Here is a 22,708-nt window from a genome sequence, read left to right on the forward strand (position 1 = left end):
AAGGTTTGAAATGTGAAAGGAAGGCATATGGGGGATTTTGCTTTTTGTTTCCGTTTTTATTTTTAGCTCAACCGCTGCATCTTTTCAACGTTTTCATGAGCATTGTAGTTAAAATTACTTGGTAAAACTATTATTTTACTTTTTATGTAGTAAGAGGTGATTAGATATCTTTGAGTGGTTAACTTAAGAAAATTCACAGATACTATTACAAAATAAATACAATTTAAATTGTGGAATATATACATATATCCACATACATTTATATTCTGTGAAATATCTCTTTATAGGCATCATTCACAGAAACTACTGGCAAGATGGAAACTAATTGGTGGGATAGATCAATTCTGAAATAAATTTTTTTAAGGAAAAATTCTGAAAAAATTTTTTTAAGGAATCGATCTTTATTGGAACACCTGGGTAGCTCAGCGGTTGAGCATCTGCCTTCTGCTCAGGGCGTGATCCCGGGGTCCTGGGATCGAGGCCCGCATCAGGCTCCCTGCATGGAGCCTGCTTCTCCCTCTGCCTGTGTCTCTGCCTCTTTCTGTGTGTCTCTCATTAATAAATAAATAAATAAATAAATAAATAAATAAATAAATAAATTTAAAAATCTATCTTTATTATTTTGACTGAAGTTCTTAATCTGTCTTATTCTCAGCTTTTTGCAACAAACAATAATAGCAACTACTTCAGATTTCTGTGTGAGTCTAAAAAATAATACACTTGAAGTTCCTAGCACAAACTCAACACAGAGAAAACCCTCAGGAAATGTAAGTTTCTCCCTTCAGACTTTTTAAATCCTAAATGTTCTAAATGTTTAATAGCTGTTTTATGTTTTCAGCCATGGTCATATCATATTTTAAAATATCGGAAAAGAAAGAAAGTCTTAAACTGCAGTCCTGTCCTTGTTTGTATACAAAGTTTTAGATGCCCTGAGCATATCATAATTTAATCCACCCACTATTTAGCATGGCAAACGGTAAAATTGATGTCTTTGTTAATATTACAGATACATCATCTGGGGCACAGAGTATAACACTCGTGGCCCATAGGAAGAGAAGAAGGGGTCCTGATTTCCCAGCAGGAGACATTTCTTGGGATCTTTAAATGTTGATGTGCAATTTTTCACTGCAAAATTCAGTGATCCCAATTTCCAATCTGTGCAGGGAGATAATGACATACAATTCAGGAAGTAACCCAAAACTGGGAGTTTGCAGGATTGTTTTTAACAGTTTTTGCTGAGATAAATTGGAAATGATACACTGAACATACTTGAAATTATACTTTATTAAGTTTTGACATATGAGTGTGTTTACATACATGTAAATATATATCCGAGAAACCGTCCCCACAACCAAGATAGTGAACGTATCACCCCCACAGAGGTTTCTTGCCGCTCTTTTATAATCCCTCCCTCTTGTCTCCTGCCCCTCCCAGTCCCCATACAACCACTATTCTGCTTTTTGAAACTATAGGTTATGTTGCATTTCCTGAGGTTTTATGTAAAGGTAATCATACAAAATGTACTCTTTTTTTACTCACTCGATTTAATGGTTTTGATTCATCTGTGTTATGGCACACATCGATAGTTTGTCCACTTTTATTGCTAGGCAGTATTCTTTTGTATGAATATTCCAGACTCTGTTTAATCCTTTCACCTGTTGTAGGACATTTGGGTTGTTCTGAGTTTTATAAAAATAAAGCTGCTATAAACATTCTTTTTTTTTTTTTTTTTTTTTTTTTTTTTTTTTTTTTTTGCTATTAACATTCTTGAACAAACCTCCGTACAGACATATGCTTGAATATCTGGGTACTTCTTTGTAATATTTTTCAATTTTTTCATTTGCTCCCCCCACACCCAAAATTTTTTTTTCCCCCACACCCAAAATTTCTTATAGCTTATTGAAGCACCTTTTGATGGCTGCTTTAAAGATCCTGTCAGATAATATCAATATTCATCCCCATGTTAGCATCTGTAGATTATATTTTTTTCTTCATGGTTCTTAGCATGAAGAATAATTTTATATTTGTACTATCTTCTAGGTATATTTGACATGATACTATGAGACTCCAACTCTTATTTAACTTTTTTTGGCAGGCAGTCCCCAGGTGAGGTGTAACACCAGGCCAGTTGGGCGTGGGTGGCCATCTCCCCACATGCCTTGCCGGCATTCCTCTTGCACAAATGGGACACTGTCTCCCACCGCTCATGGCACGTAGCTGGGGTGGAAGGTCAGTGTCCCTTTGATCCTGCTGTACCTTCCCATTAAATATCAGGCACCTCTTCAGACCACCTCATTACCTCTGAGCAGAGGGGTAGATCACTTTCCCCTGATATCAGCCACCACCAAGGAGGTGGGAAGTGAAGGATCCAGCCCCAAAACTGTTTTTCTGGTTAAAGTTGGAGAAGCTAAACTCTGCTGTGGCCCTTCTCTGTCACCCCCAGCCCCAGAAACCATGAGAAAGGAAGTGGGGCAACTGGAGTGTCAGCTAATCCTGCCTCTCCTACCTCCTCAAGCCTCTCGAGGTGGATTCTCAGCAACCATGCTGGAGATGGGGGAGTTGTCTGTAGAAGCAGGACCACTTTATCACAGGATCTTACTGTGGCCTGGTGGACAAGGAGGGTCAGCTCTCCAGTGGCCCTTAATGACACCAGGGATGGGGAGAAAGTGAACCACTTATTAGCACCTACTTACACCACCACCTTGCTTCATTTTATTGATGCCCAGTAAGGTGGAGGCTTTTCTTCCCACTAATATGGAGGAGAGTGATGTAATTTCTAATGGTGACCAGTTGTACCTGCGCCATCTGTTTAAGTCTCTTTGCTTCCAGGTGTGGCATGGAAGCTCGGCTGGCCTCTAGACCCCCTAATGCTATCCGGGTAGGGAAATGGGAACATTGCCTGCATTTGCCAAGCAGATGATGCAAGATTAGTTCCCTGCTAATACTGAAGTCAGTTCTATAGGCAGGGAGTTGGGGGTGAAAGATCAACACCTCTTCTCCTGAAGCACAATGTCTTGAAAAGCAACGTTTCATGTATTTTATCTAGTTTTCAGGTATTTCAGGAAGAAGGGTAAACCTGCTCACTGTGACTTCATCTTGGCTAGAAGCAGAAGTCTGAAATAACTCTGCTAAACTAATTATCAAACTTTTCGAAAAGATGGACTTGAGTGGAGCTGAATTGGTCACAGTATCCAACATTGCAATCAAATGTAATAAGCTGGAATACATCAGCTCGCAGGACCAGAAAATGAGGGGCCATGGTATTCTCTCCATAAAGACTTCAGATTCTGATTGGCTCTAAGAGCCAATCAATAGCAAGCTGATGTCTTATGTCTACAGTCTGGTAAGCATTCCTTAGTGCTTTATTTTAATGCAAACAAGAATAATAAAATGAGGATGGAGAGAGACCTATTCAAATAATTAACTGAGATTATCACTTACGAACATTGGTGAATGGTATTTCTAGTTTCCTTAACAGTACTGAGGCAGTATAAATTTCTTAATTTTGATAATTGCACTTTGTGAGATGTTAATTAGAGGAAGCTAGGTGAAAGGAATACAGACACTCTGTTCTATTTTTGCAACTCCTCCATAAGTCTAATTCATGTCAAAGCAAACAATTAAGTAAAAAAAAAAAAAAGTTCTCTATGTTCCTATAATCATAGTCGATGACTTGAAATATCAGAGTCTTTTTCATTCTTAATCCCATTCCACTCCTCCAGTCACCAAAGCTTGTGTTTTTTATTTCTGAACCATCCTTTGTCTTCTGTAACCCACTCTTTACTTACTTCTAACTTGGATCATTACAATGGCCCTCACATTAATCTTCTTATTTCTACGCCTGAGAAGGGACAAGTAATGAAGGTAGGTCCCTTAACTCTTCTGGATCACAGATGTTCTCAGCTGTAAAATGGGAATGACTACAAAGTGACAGTGAGACACAAATTGTATCTATTTATATCTCTTGAAAATGGCAGTGCACTTGCATTTTAAAATGCTAATGCATAGTTACTTGCTAGATGCAGCCAATCATAAACAACTGCTTCCAGGAAAATCATTTTACTCACATGTTTTAGGTTCACAGGCTTCTTGTGCTCTGCTTGCATAAAAATAGCCTCCAGCCATGACACTAAAACCCAAAGTAAACTGACATGCTTCAAGCCTAGTCCATCGTGGGGATTGCAATGGCCTCCTATTTCCACTTTGTTCAATTGCAGCTATGTAATACAGCCATACAAGGCTAAAGCTGTTAATTTTCATTTTGTCACCTTCAGTAACTTCTTAAAGCCACATAGCTCTAGAGCTGCCTACAAATTAACCCCAAGTAAAATAAGTCACCCTTAAATGATTGAATCGCCTTCTTGGATCCATGTAATAACATCCATTGATTAATGCACCTGTAAGAACATGGGTAACACCGAAGTAATAAATGTCTCGAAAAGAAATAAATTTTTGCAAGTTCAGTTGCAGGAAACAATAGGATATGCTTTTAAAATTATTCATGACATTTAAAAACCATCACCACCTTTGTAATTTGTCACATTTAAATATTCTTCGTGAGAATGAGCACAAACATTAGCATGGTTTACAGCCTTCTAAAATTAACAATATTTTGCAGAAGAGTTTTGCTTTACAAGCCACCGACTCAACCCAACCTTTCCAGATCTCCCAACTTCTCCTTTTCCTTGCCTTTAGGTAGAAGAAATAATCCAAAATTTCTTAATGATAAATAGCAATGAGATATCTTAAACTTTTAATCATGGATTAGGCCTTTTTTTTTTTTTTTCTAAGTTAACATAGTTATATGCAAAGGGTTTAAAACAAAAGCAAGCTCTGCATTTTAGGAAAATTTTCCAGTTCTTAATAAAAGTAACACCTACACAGCACCATATGTCAGCCGGGTGATGGGGGGGGAGGGTGATGAATAATTCAGAATTGCCGCCAGAACCTTAACATCATAATGGTTTTCATACCGCTTGGTTATTTCTTGCTGGACTCACTTAACTGCCATAGTCCACGCTGCCGCAGAGCTTCATTCAGGAAGAAAATCTCTGCTGAGACCCTAAGCCTTAACAAATTGCCAAGGGATGAGGCTAGAGATGACTGGGGATCTCTGTATATTTAAATATTCAGGAATCAAACTTGATAAATATGGAGGGTAAGGCAGTAATTTAAGTAAAAGAAAAGGTTCCTATTTGCATCCCAGAGAGTTTGCTATGTCACTGGGATGTTAAATGAGAACCTTGGCTTTCAATATTGACGGATGAATCCTCTGACTCTTGAGGAAGAGTTATTATCCAGTCCGGGCTCTGTGTTACACAAGCCGTTCTGTGTTAGTTCTGGGGGCACTTGGCATAAGGACTCTCTGCCATTATCTGCAGCTTGAGAATGCACAGCTGGAATGGCAATGGGTTTGTTATTTGTAAAACATCCATGAATTTCACCACAGGCCTCCACCAACGTGGAAGCATCTGTGAGTCAAACTGTTCCCCAGCTGTTCATCCACTACCTGCAGGTTCTTGTAGCATCAAGTCCCTATTAATACTGCTGGTTACACTGCACCCCTGATGAGTTCCTCCAAAATCATTCCTCTTCTACTACAGTTTAATGCATGAAATCCCTCAAGATAAATCCCTTAAGATTCTTTAAAAAAAAAAAAAAATCATGTCTTTTTGGAATTACTGCCAGAGCTTCCGGAACGAGTCTCCCCATTTTCATCTGAGCCCCTTTTGTTTCCTAAGTTTCTGTAAAAGGTCTTCCCTTCCAGGCAGATACATCCTTGGTGTTTTTCCACACAAAGAATAGAGAAAATTTCCAAGAAAGCAAGATTCAAAAGCTAAATAGGAAAAAAAAAAATGCCAGAGTGAAGCTGTTTTACGTCTTATCTTCAAAAGCACAATTGCTTCAGGACCCCTTAACAAATAGCTTTTCTTATTAAGGCTCAGGAAATTTTAATTTCTTTAACAGTGACACACATATTTTAGGTTTTAATTAAAAGGTTTAGGGATAATAATTTGTATCATTGTACCACTGTACTTTTATTTAAAAACAAATTGCATTTATAAATCATTTGGTAAAGGGTGTTTAACAGCTTTACTTCAGGAAATGGAAAAGGGGTAGACTTTCATATTAAAAGCAAAACAATAACATATAATGTTTAAATTTGCAAAGAACATTTATTTTAACTTAAACACCAACTAATAACTATGGTAAATGAATGACCACGGGGTTTAACAATTCAACAAAGTCTTACAAATACTCATGAAGAACACGTGATGAGTTATTTGAAAATCCAGATACCTTTGATGATTTTATTTTGTTTCCTAGCTGCAAAGTTTCAATCGGATCGGGCTTACTACTGAAATGCAGGAGCCCTCCCAAGAGCAGCTCACCATCTCTTCCATGTCAACACCGGGAGATTTCTTGACATCAAATTGGGTATTCTCTCCAGTACTCATGTTTGTTTTTCTGTGAATTTACGTTTCTCTGGATCCAAAAACTATAGACTCAGTTTAATAAGAATATAGTCACAAGAGTATAAAAATCTAACGGTCGAAACCTGGTGTCTTATCAGTCATTAACAAAGCATTATCAACAGTTTCGTTTGCAAATGGATTTCTAGATTCGATTTTGATTTTCAAATTTCAGATATTGATCTTCGTTTTTAGATTTCTGAGATTACATTTGTACTCACAAGTGGACATGAATATAATAAGCTTTTTAGGATAAAATTCCTGGTCTATAGGCCATTTTCAAATGGGAAATCATTTATTTGACTCTGTACTGGAAGAAAGAAAATAATCAGACATCTCCTGCCTGCTGACATTAGAAGAAATACATCACCAGGTCCTAAGTAGAAGAATAATTGATAATATATATTGTGCATGCACGTGGCAAAGGACTGGCTCATCAGCTTCTGATCTGTGGCCTGGCTACCCACACTAAGTAATATTTCTCCAGAGGAAAAAAAGCACTCTCTTTTTCGATGTATTACCTCTCTCCGTATCATTGCTTGACATATCTCTTTCTCCAATCCAATTTCCACCCAAGCCCTTACTAGGTAGGTGTCCTTTAGCCACCTATTTATTAGTCACGGAGAATTTCATCATAATTCATGACACTTTGGCAACATTGTTCAAGCTCAAGACTGACATGTGACCATACACTAGGTCTTCCCTCTGCCTAGGACACTTTTTCATATATTTTATATTTTTATGGCCATGGCCACTTCTTATCATGCTAATTAATGTATCAGTAATGCCTTCCCTAATTGTCCAGTATATATTTTTCACCACCCATCGTTCCTGTATATAGTATGAATCACACACGTCCACAACTAACAGAAAACTTGGTCAAAGAGTAGCTTAAGTGAATTAAGCCTTTATTTTCCTCATGTGTGAGAAGAATGTAGGCAATTGTTGAAGTTAATTCCAGGCATTGTCCTGTCTTTCTCACATGGTCACAGCGTGGCCTCTCATTATCAGCCATCCATCGCTTCTGCTCTCCAGCCAAGAAGTAAATGGCAAAGGAAGGGAGACACACATGTATAAGGAGAGCAAAACTGTCCCAGAAATTTCAGAATTCTTCTTAAGTCTTCCTATTTGGAATGGTGTCATGACCACCATTAGCTGCAAAGGATGCCTAAACAGGTAAAATTCTGCCCCTTGGAACAAGAGTATTCTGTAGGCAACGAAGGGAGAGCAAATAAGCAACTAGCAGCATCTGTCAAACTTCCACACACATCTTGTGCTTTATTTTATTTCTTTGCTGCTCTCATTAACTGATTTATTTGGTTATTTATTTAAGTATCTAATGTCTCTCTTAATAGAAAATGAGCTCCAGGAGAGCAGAAGTTGTAACTGTCTTGTTCCCTGCTTCAGGCCCACTGTCTGGAAAACTCTCTGGCCCACAGAAAAAGTGTACAAATATTTTCTTAGTGAAAGAACATTGAATTAATGGAAGTTCGATTAAATAGTAACTTTGACGTGGGCAATCCAAATACTTCCTGCCTTAAATTGTCACAAAATGACTTTGCAATTTTCAGTTAATTGTGTCAAGGATTACTTAAAGTTTTGATCCAAAGACCTACCACATAGGGGACGCCTGAGTGGCTCAGTTGGTTAAGCATCTGACTCTTGATTTCAGCTCAGGTCATGATCTCAGAGTTGTCAGATGGAGCCCCCATGTCAGGCTCCAGTCAAGGCACAGAGTTGACTTGGGATTCTCTCTGTCTCTCTGTCTCTCTCTCTCTCTCTCCTTTCTCTCTCTCTCTCTCCCTCTGCCCCTCTCCCTGCTCACATGCTCTACCATTCTCTTTCATAAATAAATAAATAAATAAATAAATAAATAAATAAATAATAATAATGAATAAATAAAATCTTCAAAGAATTCCCATGTAGAATCAGACTACAAGGATTTCCTCAGTCATCACTTGGCTGGGATTTGAAAGAATTCTAATACTTGAAGTGCAACAGTATCTTTTTTTGTAGAGCTAATAATTCTAATCACATCACTGTCTTCTTCTTCCCACACCCCCGCCTCCCCGAAAACAAAAATGTAAGAGGCAACATAATTTTGGACAAGTACTATCTGCCAAAAACTCCACTGTATATCATATATATATAAATATTTCAAAAACTAGGAAAGTTATTTCCTTACTTAAGTTCTGTAATACTGTAAATGAATGGAAGATGGTTATTATTGGCTTCGTAAAGCCTCATAATTTAATTTCTAAAATATAGCATTTCATAAATGGCTATCTATTATATATATGCAAATTAAGACGAGGCTACCTCTTTAGTGGATTTAAAATGAAATAGGCATGTAAATTCCTGCTAAATATAGTGTGCCTATAAATAGTTTAGTTGGAAGGTGTTCACGTCCTTTTTAAAAGACTATCTTAAACAAATGTAGCTGGGGATTTAGTAGCTTTCTAGGAACAAGCACTTACAGGCAGAATGGGGAAGTTTCCGTACACATCTCCCATCATTTCTAACACCTGTCATCAAATGCCATCCTTCCCAGAAGTAGGCTGCTTGGAAAATAATTCCTTTTTCTATTTCCTAGACTTGGATATTGTTAGAAGCAGAGGAAAAATCATTCATTGTTCAACTCTTTTTGAGTCCATCAAAAAGTCTCAACTAGTATAAGTCTGTACCCAATTCTCACCACCTGGAAAGGAAATTTTGAGATCATAAAGATAGAAGTTCCTGTTGGTTCACCGGGAATTCTCCAGTAGTTTCATTACAGAAAAATCACCGAAAGCTGATGTAATCCCTTTTATGTCTCATTACTACACAATAATTACTGAAGGATGTTATTTTAAATTATCCAAGCAATTGCTTTTCCCATGAGACAACTCAGGAACTGAGATACTATCACTTCACTGAGTTACTCAGAATTACAGAATCACCTTAGGAGTCGTGTCAAAACTAAATCCGATTTTCCTGACTCCCAAGCCTGTGTTAGAACCATTCTTTCACCAGAGTCCCCGATATATTATTATCCTATAATGATTAAAGGATCATTAGCTCAGGGCATGAGGATATCATTAAAATACTCAGGAAGAAGCTGCTTGCCCACTGTTACACTGACTCCCTCAAACAGTTAAAAGAATGAAAAGTCCCACCCACAAGGTATTTTACAGACATCGGCTCATCCTAGAATCAGAAGTTCTTTAACTTTTATCTTTTAAAATAAATTTAACTTTGATTGTATGTCTGCATTTGTTTGTTGTTTGCTGAGGGATCCAGAGAATCATTGTAACCCCAGGTGCTCCATCCCTCTCCTGCTGATTTGTATGAATTTTCAAGAAAAGAATAACAGGAAAGTGAGAGCAATGATAAATACAATTGCAATTCCAGAGTTTCAAGCTGTTTTTTTTTTTTTTACTTTAGATTACATAATGTATCTCTTACTGAAGACTAAGTTTCTTTTAATAGTCAAAATCTTCTCCATAAATTATAAAATTTGGAATGTCTTAGATACCACAGCTAATAAAAAGTTGGCATGTAGATACATTCTTATATCATTAACTGTTCTTGCCATCAAAATGAATATCTGAACTCAACTTTAGTACCATTATTTAAATGACTCAGTTGCAACCATCTACATTCTTGAAGCAAATTTTATTTAGCGCTTATAGGAGTTTTATTCATGTGCTACTGATATTCTGATAGAGTTAACTTTTTTGCATATGACAAGATTAAAAATCAAGTTAGATGTGTTGGCCTTTTAAAAACAATTCTTCATAGTAATATTACTAAGAGTACAGAGCCTATAATAGCTGCCGGCTAATTTCAAAATACAAAGTTTATCCTAGAGTTTTAATTATAAATTCTACTTCTCTGAGATTGAGGAATATCCCAGAATATATATATATATATATATATATATGGAGAATGAGGGTGGGAGGAGGAAGGAAAAGAATGAGAGAGAAAGGAGAAAAGGAAGAAGGAGCAGGATGGGGACCAGAAGGAGGGAGAGCAGAAGGGGAACGTGGGGAGGAGGAGGAGGGAAGAAGGGAGGAAGAGGAGGGAGAGGAAGACTTGAGGAGATCACCAGGAAAAGCATCAGTGCCTCTTCCTGCTATGTTCTGTTTTGGCTAAAAGAAGGCTAATAAGCAAAGTACAAGTATGTAGTGTTAAAGACTTTAATTCCAAGGAACTTGGCGTATATCACATATAACATCTAACTCCCAGCAGGTCAAAGGCACAATTCTTTGCTCCTTCCCTCCCTCTGTCATATCCCTTTCTTTGTTTCTCTTGGTTTTCTCCTCTCTATTCTTCCCACATTTCTGTTTCTGATCAACTGCAATCTGCTCACGTGAAGCAGGATGTCATGCTGACTTAAGTCTTTCTGCTTCTTTATCTTTCAGGGAAAAAAAAAATCTACTCTATAGCTGAAATCCCAAATTACAGTAAAAAAACACACAAGGCGTCAGTGATTCAGATTTTGATCACCAATACAAAGTAGTAGGCTTTTTTTTGCCCTCTTTGAAGTGAAATGTTTATCTTATAGATAGATTGATAGTAGAACTGATAGTAATGAGAATACTTTACATCAGAGCATTTATAATTAAATTTGGTTCTAGAATTTGTAGGTGACATAGGAAGCATTTTTTTTTCTTGTTAAAAGTGTTGTAGTATTATAAACAAAAAAATTGTTTTTTTTTTATTACTGCATTCAGGTTTGGGAGAATATTAAAGAATGTTTATGTATCTACCTTTCAGAATAGAATTTTTTTCCTTTTGAAATGCTCTCAGGGCTACAACAGTCTCATATTTTTATTTTTTCTTATGATGTATTTCTAGTACATCTGCTGATTTTTAAGTATGTTAAGAGATTTTAATATTGCAAGAGATTGATGACTTATTCTTGAGGTAACTTTGTAGCTGCTTCTTTTTACTCAATATTTAAATCTGTTATCATTGTGTTAAGTCAGCCACCCAAAATGTTACCTGTTCATATGAATACAACTGATAATTTGTGTATATCTGAAAGGTGTATTCAGATTTATTTTATGTAGTATCTTTTCCGAACACAATTCACCCTTCATGTACAGACCACAATTGAAAGTCCTTCAACATTGTTCCCATCAAGACAAGGTAAGTAGAAGGAATAATCGCCCCTAAATCCGTGTGATTCTTCCCTTTAAATTTCGGGAAGAAATTGAATTTGCTTAAAAAGTTTTCTTTTGATACATCACAGCTACTGTTCTTCAACTTATGCCTTTAGTTTGCAGCATTGGAGGGAAGTGCCCACAAATATTCAGCTGCCTGAATAAAGGCAGACCAAATATACTTGAAGAAAGATGTTTTGATAATATGCCTTTCTGAAAGATGTTCTCATCAATTTATACTCCAGAATGAATCTATACCATTTAAACTAATTTCCAACATGTTTGGCACAAAGAATCTTCTGCTCAAATGTTGCTTCTCAATAAGCAATTACATTGTTGATGGAAATCAAGCTGCTGGGTTGTCTTTTACTCCTTTCACGGTTTTTGATCCTTATATGGAATCACACTCCATTTTGCAGGTATTGTTAGACAAAAACCATGAATATTAAGCCATTATTTTTCCATTAGCAAGTTTTCCCAAGGTGGGTTTTTATCATTTTAAGACATTTTGTTTTGTGTGTTACTCCCTTTTTGTCTAATCACCTCTAAAATTATGAACTCTACAAGAATAATACATGCTGAATAACAAAACAGCTTGAAATATTCATAACTAAGAAAGCAACTGTTAAATGTTCATAAACAAAGTTGTTTGGAGACTCCTTTATTAATTTTTAATTTATTTTCAGTCAATTCCTTATTACTTCCAAATTCCTGTAGGGGATTCTGTTAATTAGTCATGTGTAAAATATTCATTAAAACCAGCTTCCTATTTTCTTCTTTTATTGCAAATTTACATTTCTAATCTTATAACCAAAATAAATGCCATTGGGTAGAAGAACCACATTAATTTTGATCAGTCACTTAAAATAGAAGCTCATACAACAAAAGATATGGTAATATAAACTAAAAGTAGTACTGATTTTGTACTTTTATACCTTCGCACATTAGACACTGCAGAAACAACATGTACTTTATATAACTTAGTTAAAGATTCAAGGTTAATCCACAGTGACAAAGTTGATGTCAAATTAAATCGTTGGGTTGCAAAAGTTTTGCTAGACTAGTAAACTTCATGTTTACTTTATTTATTTGTTACTTTTAAAAAAAAATTTGAAGTCTATCTTTAATACAGGTTACTATTGTTTTGGATCCATACTCCAAGGAGCAAAGTAGGGTAGTCAACGGGACATTCGTGTGAGCTTAGCATTATTAATGTACCTATTGACTCCTTTTCCCATAAAGGTATTCATACAGATATCCTTAAAAGTAATATATGCTGGCTTAGTGAGAAATAAAGTTTCCTATGCCAGGGGTAGTACTAAAAGAGTGAAATTCTTGGTCTAGTTAAAAACTTTTGCTTTGCAGTACATCTTATACTGCTCTCCTGAAACACTTCCAGAGAGCCTGTGCAAACCGCATCTCTTCTCAAAGTCTATGCCCAAATTTTAATCCTTCATTCATGTAATTAAAATATGTAAAATACAACTCCATTTGGAAAGGCTGTTAAACTATGACTACTGTGACTATATAAACTGTGACTATTGGGGTACTTGGGTGGCTCTGTGTGATGTGCGAAACAAAGGCAGAAAAAAATTATTAAATTTCCTTACTACTTCAGCCGATTGACAAGTCCTTGAAACTGGCAGAGTGACATTCATGTTGATACTTTGCTAAGGGCAAAAGGCAATCTTAGCCCAACCTGCAGGATCCTGTAGGTCTACTTTAACATATAAAAATTCTTTGGGGAACTTCCTTTATCTCTACCCCCCAAAATACCTGTTTGCAATCACCCCCCCAAGGATATGACTCCCTACCAATATATACCTGAAGGGTCTCCTGACTCAGGTTTTATTAGGTGGTAATAAATGACTTTTCCCCAACAATAGCTAGCCCCCATCACGGTCCTGGAAACCTTGCTTCCAAGTTCCTTAGAGATTTACACTAACCCTAACCCCTCCCAACTTGGAAGTATTTATACATATATACATTTATACACAATGAGCCACTCCTCCTACAGCCAGCGCAACTCTTTCTGCCCACAGATCCTGTCCATTTAACAAAACCACCATTTTGCACCAAAGATGTCTCAAAATCTTTCTTGGCCATGGTCTTCTAACCATAACATCTTTCCTTAATCAAATGCGCGGAGTGTCTGACTCTTGATTTCTGCTCAAGTCATGATCCCAGGGTTGTGAGATCAAGCCCCACATCAGTATCCACACTCAAGGGAAGTCTGCTTGAAGATTCTCTTTCTCTGACCCTTCTCCCCCCACCCTCCAAAAATAAATAAATAAATCTTTAAGTAACTATTTATTGGGGAAAAATTTTTAAAAATAGATATTTTGAGAGAGAGGAAAGGAAATCACAGTCAAAGAAATGGAGTATTTTGTTTGTTTGCTCTTTGGCGGGGGAGAGGGGAGCGGCAGTAAATTTACTACCAAATTAAAGTCATGGTTAGTGACAGCACATTTACACCACATCAAGATTTAGCAATATTAATCAGAAGTCTCTCAGAGTTCTAACTTTGTCTTTGGACGCTTAGTCATGTGGAGGCAATAATGTAGGTAGCACAATTTATTCTTTGTTTTAAAGAGAATATACCAATTCATAACAAAAACTACTCATCAAGATGTCTAGGATGTATAGACCAATATTTTAAAAAGATCATTTTTTCATTTAATGAAAGGCCTAGCACAAGCCTGAATTTTTGGAAGACATAATAACAATATTAAAAGAAGCTTCTAAAAAAATAAAAAAATAAAATAAGCTTCTAAGTAATAGATAAAAATATGTACAGAAGTTTTTTTAATCATAGTAGCATATGGCCAATCATTAGAGATCACTTCCCAGGCTAATTTGAACCATCAGTCAATACTCCGTAGGGTTGCTTAGTCTCCTAAAAGTCAACCTATCTGATTATGACCTAGCCTGTATTGATTTCTTCATCTTGACCACAGGATATCATGTCAAGAAAGTTTTTCTATGGTGACATACACACATAAATGAATTGACTGGTCTTGTATTGTAATTTTTAAAAGCTAATTTAACATGCCTACTGGTAAAGAATTCCTGCTTGCCCCTTTTCAGTGTTCTCTTCTAAATGTTCACAAAACATGAACTCTCCAGCAATACTTCTCAGTATCAATGTACTTAGAGTTTTCTATATCTCCTTTTGACCATGAGGTCCTTTGTCCTCACTATTTTGCAACTCTCATTCTCCAAGAGTTTTCAAAGAATTATCAGGCACTCATGACTTTACACCTCCATTATTCTATTATTTTTTTAGGCTTGATCAATGTGATTTTTCAAAACCATGACCCCCTAACTTATGCAAAGTCCTTTGGAAAATCTCAAAGACTTCTCTATATCTTGTCTCTACAATGTCCTTTGATCATTATTGCATGCCTTCTGGGTTGAAAATCATCCTCCCCTTTTTAGATGGGAGAGTGGGGCATGGCTGAAGAAGCTCATGAGTGTCAATCCCCTCTTTTACAAATGAGGACCCTGACATCAAACACAGGTTGCTCACTGAACAGAGGGTCAGTGGGACCTGGGGTCATGGCTCATGTTCATTCTCCATGAAAAGAACTTCAAAGCAAAATGAGAATACTGTATATGAGTGTAGTATGAATAAAAAAACATACTCAACTCTGATTTGGGTTTAAGTTCCAGCTTAGCGCTTAAGCAAAGTTTTGAACATAGTTTCTTCATCTGAAAAAGGCAAAAAAATGCTTTGTTTATATACCGCTGCCATGAGATGTCTAATTGGGAAACAAAGCAGGAAAACCATAATGGAGTATACAAGCATAAGTTATTACAATTATGTAGTAAATTACACCATCTGTCCTTGTTCTTGCTCTACACTTTAACAAAAATTTTAACATAGTCTGCCCTAGCTGATTCTCAAAATGCTTTAAAAATGTCAGATCGTTTTTTATCTTCCTAGACTTTATTCCAGAGAAAAGACCATGAATTTTAGTATAACCCAACAGTAGTTTTTCCTGAACATACTTTTTGATGATCAGCATTTAAAGTTTTTAAAGTGTGTGCGTGCAAGTGCACACGCACGCACGCTTGTTCTACATGAGTAATCTGATGAGTTTAATTCCATCTAGGATTGGGATTGTAGCTCTTCCAAAGAACTAGTAACAACGCTTTCTCAGAACTGTAAGACTGATATGTTTCTGAAAATATCCTCAGCTGTGTCTGAAGAGACTATTAAATCCAAGCTGTGGCTCTTTTTTAGAAACATCTCCACAACAAGAGAGTTTCCTATTTAAGACACTGCCATATGCAACATTTTCTTGCTCACTCAGAGATTGTATTTAATCCCTATAAAAATATATTGTGTTGGTTTCTTTTGAAAATAACAAAACTTTGAGTAACAGTAGTGTGTTTTAATAAACAACACCTAAATTTTACACTACTCTAATAACGTTTTCTGTTTCATTCTTCAGTAGCGGACAGGAAGGAAGCTACGCATTATAACAGCAAAACAAAATAAAAGTATAGTCTATAACCTAGGTAAATGATAATTGAATTATTGTCATAAATATATCTGGTTCTTCCAACAGGTAAATATGAAACAATTCCTCATAAGTATTGTATCTGATTTTTGAAATGTCCACTATCTCAAATAGTTTTTTAAATGAAATTATTGGTAATCAAACTCATGTAAAAATATAGAAAGGGCAGTTTTTATACAAAAAATAGCTGTTTTTGTTTAAAGAATTAATTAAGCAATTATTTTATACATAGCCCCAAAACCTATTCACAGTTGGGCAAAGCAATTAACTATAATGTAATGTTATAAAGTTACACTGCTGGTATTTTGTCATAACAAATGATCTTATTTTTACTTCACTATGCAACAGAAAAGAGAAAATTATTTTCCACCATCATTTTGATCTCTAAAAACAACTTACGCTCAGAAAATCATGTGTAAAATGTAGACCCTGATAATAAATTTGGACACATTTTTATTCGCATTCAAAATCTCTTTAAGTTAAAATTCAGGTTGAAAGGGAAGGGATTTAGAAAGACTCAAAGATTAAGAATTCATCATTGTGGAATGACATTTCTTTTGACAACATAACTTGATTGCTACTCAAAACTAAATCATTTAGAATTCAAATGCTGTGAATATTTATTTAGTGTCATACCTGTCATTTGTTTGGCGCTTTCCCCCATGGAGAGAGAATTGTATATCTCTTATTATGTAGCCAAAACCATTTCTAGGAGCAAAAATTCAAATGCTGTGTACCTTAAAGAGGGCAGCAGAGTTTTTCAGTTGCTCTAATAAATCACAAGAACCAATATAATTCTCATAACAACACTCTACTTGCTGTAAAGCTAACACTTCATAAAACATCATTCAAATGCAACAGTAGAAAAATCTGCCCAGGCTATTTGATAGGATGATATTAGTATTAAATTGAATAAAAGGATAAAAGCATAAAGTGTCAAGTTCCCAGCCTTTTCCAAAATTAAGTTCCTGCAGGGTCAAACAGTATCTTCATTTTTATAATGTCATGTCTGTGCCAAACGTTTCTTTAGGAACTACCTACCCATAATGCTGACAGTAGGGTCCAACACAACATGATGGAATAGAGAGTAGGTAAGAGCTAAGAACAACTTCTGGTAAATTAAGTTAGACAAGACACTATTGGATTTTGGGGGGAATTACTAATATTTTAATCATATTACAGTGTACCTATAAAATAATATTTCAACATTTTAAATTAATTTGCTTAGAAATTCTCAGCTTCTATTTTTTTTATGTTGTTGGAGAGCAGTATATTTAACCTAAAAAAAAAAAATTTGCTGAATAAAAGATTTTTAGACAAAGCATTGACACTCTCCAAAATTTCTATCCTGTACTATTTTTGTGATGATTGGCTGAAGTCATAAATGTAAAGTACACTGCCAGATAGAGCTGTATATGAATATAATGGATTACTGTGCTGATGGTGATGATTAGTATGTTTTTGGCCAATTTAACCAGATACATTTTCACGCAGCCTTAACGCATTTTGGGGAGTAAAACCAACCCCCAAAGCCAAATAAAATGTCTAGATTTATCAGAGAATTGAATCTTAAGAGAAATCTGTTGATAATAATAAAATAATGAATTAATAAAGTTGATATCTCATAATAAAGTGAGTGAAGTAAATCAAGAATTTTAAGATCTAGTCACTCAACAAATCATGGAATCAGTTTCTCTTGATCTGTACAATATATGAATGGATTGGATTTTAGGTACCAAATTTCTACCCAGTAATAAATTTCCATATTAACTGTCAGAATCAGAAATTAATAATTTCATAACTTACTAATAATATAATAATCCAAATGGTAAATTGTACTTGTTCAGTGAAACATTACTTCATATCCACTACCTTAAATGATCCCCTTCGACCACCTTCCCCAACCAAAAAATAAGCAACGAGGAAGCCAGGACAGACTTTACTATCCCCATTTTACAGGTCAAAAAACTAATGCTAAATGTGTCATGGACGGAAACCTAAGATGCTCAACTGGGGCTAGAATCCAGATTTTTTCATCCCAAGAAAAAGAGTCTTTCAGGATTTTTATAAGCCATTTTCTCAAAAATGAAAGATAAATCATTGATCATAGAGTATTTTGATTTCCATTAAAAATAAAATTTCCCATAAGTTATAGAATAGATCGGAATGTTCAATATATAAAGATTAAAATGTTCTCTTCTGTATATTAATACATAAAAACAAGGAAACTAACCTTGCTTGTTTACTCTTCATTAAATATTTTTAGCAAATAGTGGGAAAATGTTTAAGTTTTTAGGTATTAGGCATTTGTCTTTAGTGGGTTATACTCGCATTTTAAATAGTATATCAAAACTGCAAAATACATATAATTATAATATTTAAAAGTATTCATTTTTCTCTGTGTTCAAATATGAGCAAATAAATCATATTCTAATTGCAAAACCTCTATCATTGATTAGAATCAAATTTAATCATATTCATATTTTATTATAAAGCCAATTCATTCACTTATAGAAAGGTATTCATGCTATTAATACTAATTGCCTTTAGATATATTAATATTTTCTTGATTTGATAAAAAGTAATCATTTGCTTGAAGATACTCTGTAAATAAATATTTTAGCAACTTGATCTATAGCTCTGTTCCTGAATTTCCATGTTCCACAGTATGTCTTCAGATTTGCTGCAGTTTATAAAATTTGAAATACAATGATAGAGATTGTGTACCATTTATATGTCAAAGACATTTAAACGCTAACTCTTGAAAATTTTCTTTCATCCCTAGTACTGATTTCCTGTGAAAAATAATATATTAGAATGAAATACAGGTAGCTGAGTGTGTACCACACATCTTTAATATACAGTGAAACCTATTCACTTCTCTCAATAACCTCAATTAGATAGGAAGGTTATGACAACTTGTAGATTTCCTATTTTTTTTTTTTTTGGCTGAGTGATAGGAAGTAACAGATTTTTTTTTTTAAGATTTTACTTACATATTCATGAGAGACAAAGAGAGAGAGAGAGAGAGAGAGAGAGAGAGAGGCAGAGACACAGGCAGAGGGAGAAGCAGGCTCCATGCAGGGACCCTGACATGGGACTCCATCCCAGGACCCCAGGATCATGCCCTGAACCAAAGGCAGATGCTCAATCACTGAGCCACCAGGCCTCCCAGAAGTAACAGCATTTAACTACCAAAGGTTATTAGCATATAGACTGAGGAAGGACTATGGTTTGCTAAAAATTAAATTTTTCTAGTACAACTTTAAAACTTACTCCTGGGTGGACTCCATTCCTTATTTGAGAAAAATGACATTGTCTTTTTAAGTCAGAGTATAATCAGCATATGTATTGCATATCTCCCTTTTTTATACACTTTATGAAAATGAAATATTACGATGAAGCTTTTGAGAGCATTATAATTTTCTAAGTTGCAAAGTGAACTGAAAGGAATGGAGGGAGGGAGACCTGCAAGGTGACAGGGGGGGAAATGGAAGCGGAGGGGAGAGGTAGGGAAGGAAAACAATCCTGATGCCCCCATAAGGAAACTTGGCCTCCACCGCCTGGTACTCCTGCACGTGAGCAGTTGGGCGGTTGGCAGAACCAAGAAGTGATTCACAGACCCTGCAGATTTCAGTCCTGCTCCCGGGAATGGGTTCTGGACCTCCTCAGGAGGAGGAGGAGGTGGAGGCCCTGAGGAGATGAAACTTGGCAGAAGCCAGGTGGAAACTCATTGCATCTGTTTTCATTTCATACTATCACGTATTTTTGATGACTAAATGGAAAAGAAAAAAAAATGAAATGCTACCATATGAATTTCTATTAAATATCGTTTTTGCTATCAGTTTTCACACCTGTTATTTGATGCGTTTCAGCCAATTGGTATAATTATATATTTTGCAAACTGTGTCACTCTCCGGAGCCTTATTTATTTTGCAATAAATCCAATTTATTAAAAATTTACTTAGACATTTTAATATATACCAAATATTTGTTTCCAATATATTTAAATATGTTTTGGTCTGAATCTATAAGCTATTGATAACATGTGGCTGTTTTTAAGTGAAAATGAGTCACTGTTTTCCATGATAATGTCATGACGGTTCTGCAGGCTCCTCAGAAATGTACAGGTCAGCTCATGCGCTCAGATTTGCATAAAATTTCAGGAGGTTTTGAGGTTCTCTGATATCTCTTTTTAAACCCTCCCAGAAAAAAAAATTAAAAAAAAATAAAAAAATAAATAAACCCTCCCAGGTTCTGAAGCTCCATCAAACCTCTATAGCCTATCAGTTGCCTCCAAAATTCGATCATTTGAGTCCACACATATCCATTGCATTTTTTTTTAGTATTCCCCCACAAGGGTATATTTATATATAATACTATGCAGGATTACTCTCTTAAATATAACATAAACATATATAAAATTGACTTTAAAAGACAAAACAAAGATGCAATGAATAATATTTTACTGTTTCTTTACTGATATGGCTTCACAGTACCTATATGCTTGGGAGTGATTAATAATTAATGATGGTATATTATGTAAAACTGGTGTTTCAAAAAGATTTATGTTTTCTTTTGTTTTTTGGCTAAATTTTTGTCAGATCTGATTAATTCCTGTTTTTTGCCTCCTAAAATGGCTTATAGTATGAATATCGACATCCCACTTTCAAAACCAGCAGTCTAGGTATTATAAAAACACATACATACATACATACATACATACATATATATTGTGTTATTACTATATACGTCATGAAGATGGCTCAGCAACCATTCAAACTTCTGACTGGATGGAAGTCATAGATAGTCTGGCCTAAGCAGAACTTCCTCAGTGGGATATTAAAACAAAAATACCCTTACGTGTATATTTCAGTAGACATATATTTTAATTTCTTTAGTCACAGTCAACCTTTAAATAATTTTAAATGCTTCCATCTTGACTTATTTAATATTTCCTAGGTCAAGTGTTATAAACGTGCACTTTACTGAAAATATTCAAGATGATTCCTGTACTCCTGTTTCTAAACTCACAAGATATCTTCTTTAGATCTTTGCCTTTGACTGTATCTGTTGATAAAAAGATTAAGAGAGAGTGTATTGTTAACAAAGACATCCTTTTTTTGAATTTCCCTGCCAAATATTTTTTAATATGCTGAGCAAAGTTTTCTTTTGAAAAAAAAAGGCCATTTTATACCATCCATTTCTCAATCATTTATTAAAAAATGTACTTGAATGCATATTTTTTTATGAGCTCTCTGCTAGGTACTGTAGATTCCTTTTTCAAAAGTTGATATCTGCTTCCTTCCTTTTTATACTCTCAGTCTGAAATTAATTGAATGAAGGGCACCACCCAAATTTCCTCTGACAGTTTTTTCCTACTGCAAATGCACTTTTCCTAAGTCTGTAGAAAATAAGTAGTGTTTATCAACCGCAAAGAATTACTGAACCGTATATAAATGGGCACTAAGAGTCAGTCCCCACCCTTGCAATCTGGTTCTAAAATAAATCCTGGAAATGGTGCTCATTTTATCAGGCAATATGAAAGTTGACATTTCTATAGTTAGTAAGCTTATTCTTTGGTGGTGATAGAAAAGAAAGACTGATCTAATCATTCCAGTATTCCAAATTACATCACAGATAGTGACTCTGAAAATGAAAACATACTTCATAGACCTACTCTGTATGGTTTATATTCTGTACTGTGACAAAGTATTTAAGGAGTGAAAATGACAGATGTGAGGTACATTAGCAAAATGAATAGTCACTTCTTCCCACCAGACCAAGCACTTTTATCACAGCAATTTATCAGGAACGAGATAGTGATTTAAGAGGAAACGTTTGAACCACAGTATATATTGCAAAGGAAGTTAGCAAGTTTGAAAATATGACTACAAAACTGGTAAGCATTTCATTACTGATTTTAATATTTTGAAATTAAACTATCACTTAAAAGATGAAGAAGTGAAAAAATACATAGTTATCAGAATATATCAGGTAAAAGGGAGGAAGGAAATTTAACTCTGATTCAGTCGGTAATGGCTTGCCTTTCTCACTTGCCTTGCATTTGTACGCTCACATTTTGGGGAAGCACTTGGCTGATTTTGTGGGAAGTACTGACTCTCCTCACTGCCTGTTGTCTGCTTCTGCTCAAGAATATTAGAAGTAAATACAAGTCTAAATTCAAGATCCAAACGCTTAAACAGCAGAGAATTTTCTACTCATTCTTTTTTGTTTCATTTCATTGTTCTTATCAATAGCAGTTGACATTCAGGAAGAGTTATTTTAAGGCTACATGTGTTCAAGAGAAGTCTAAAGATAAATATTGATAAAAAATTCTGAGAAATGACAAAATTCCAGAATAGAAACATGCTTTGGTCAAGGGGAAACATTCCATCCCTCAGCCTTTCACTCACTTCATTAGACATAAGTAACCTCCTTGGGTGGTGCAGAAATGAGAAACACACAGCCCAGGCTCTCAGAAGCTCACATTTTGTTGACAAGACCATTAATATTCAGTTTGAATACAGGTTAGACGTGGTATAATAAAAATATGCTTAAC

Source organism: Vulpes vulpes, chromosome 3 (genome assembly GCF_048418805.1).
Source record: "Vulpes vulpes isolate BD-2025 chromosome 3, VulVul3, whole genome shotgun sequence".
NCBI lineage: Eukaryota > Metazoa > Chordata > Mammalia > Carnivora > Canidae > Vulpes > Vulpes vulpes.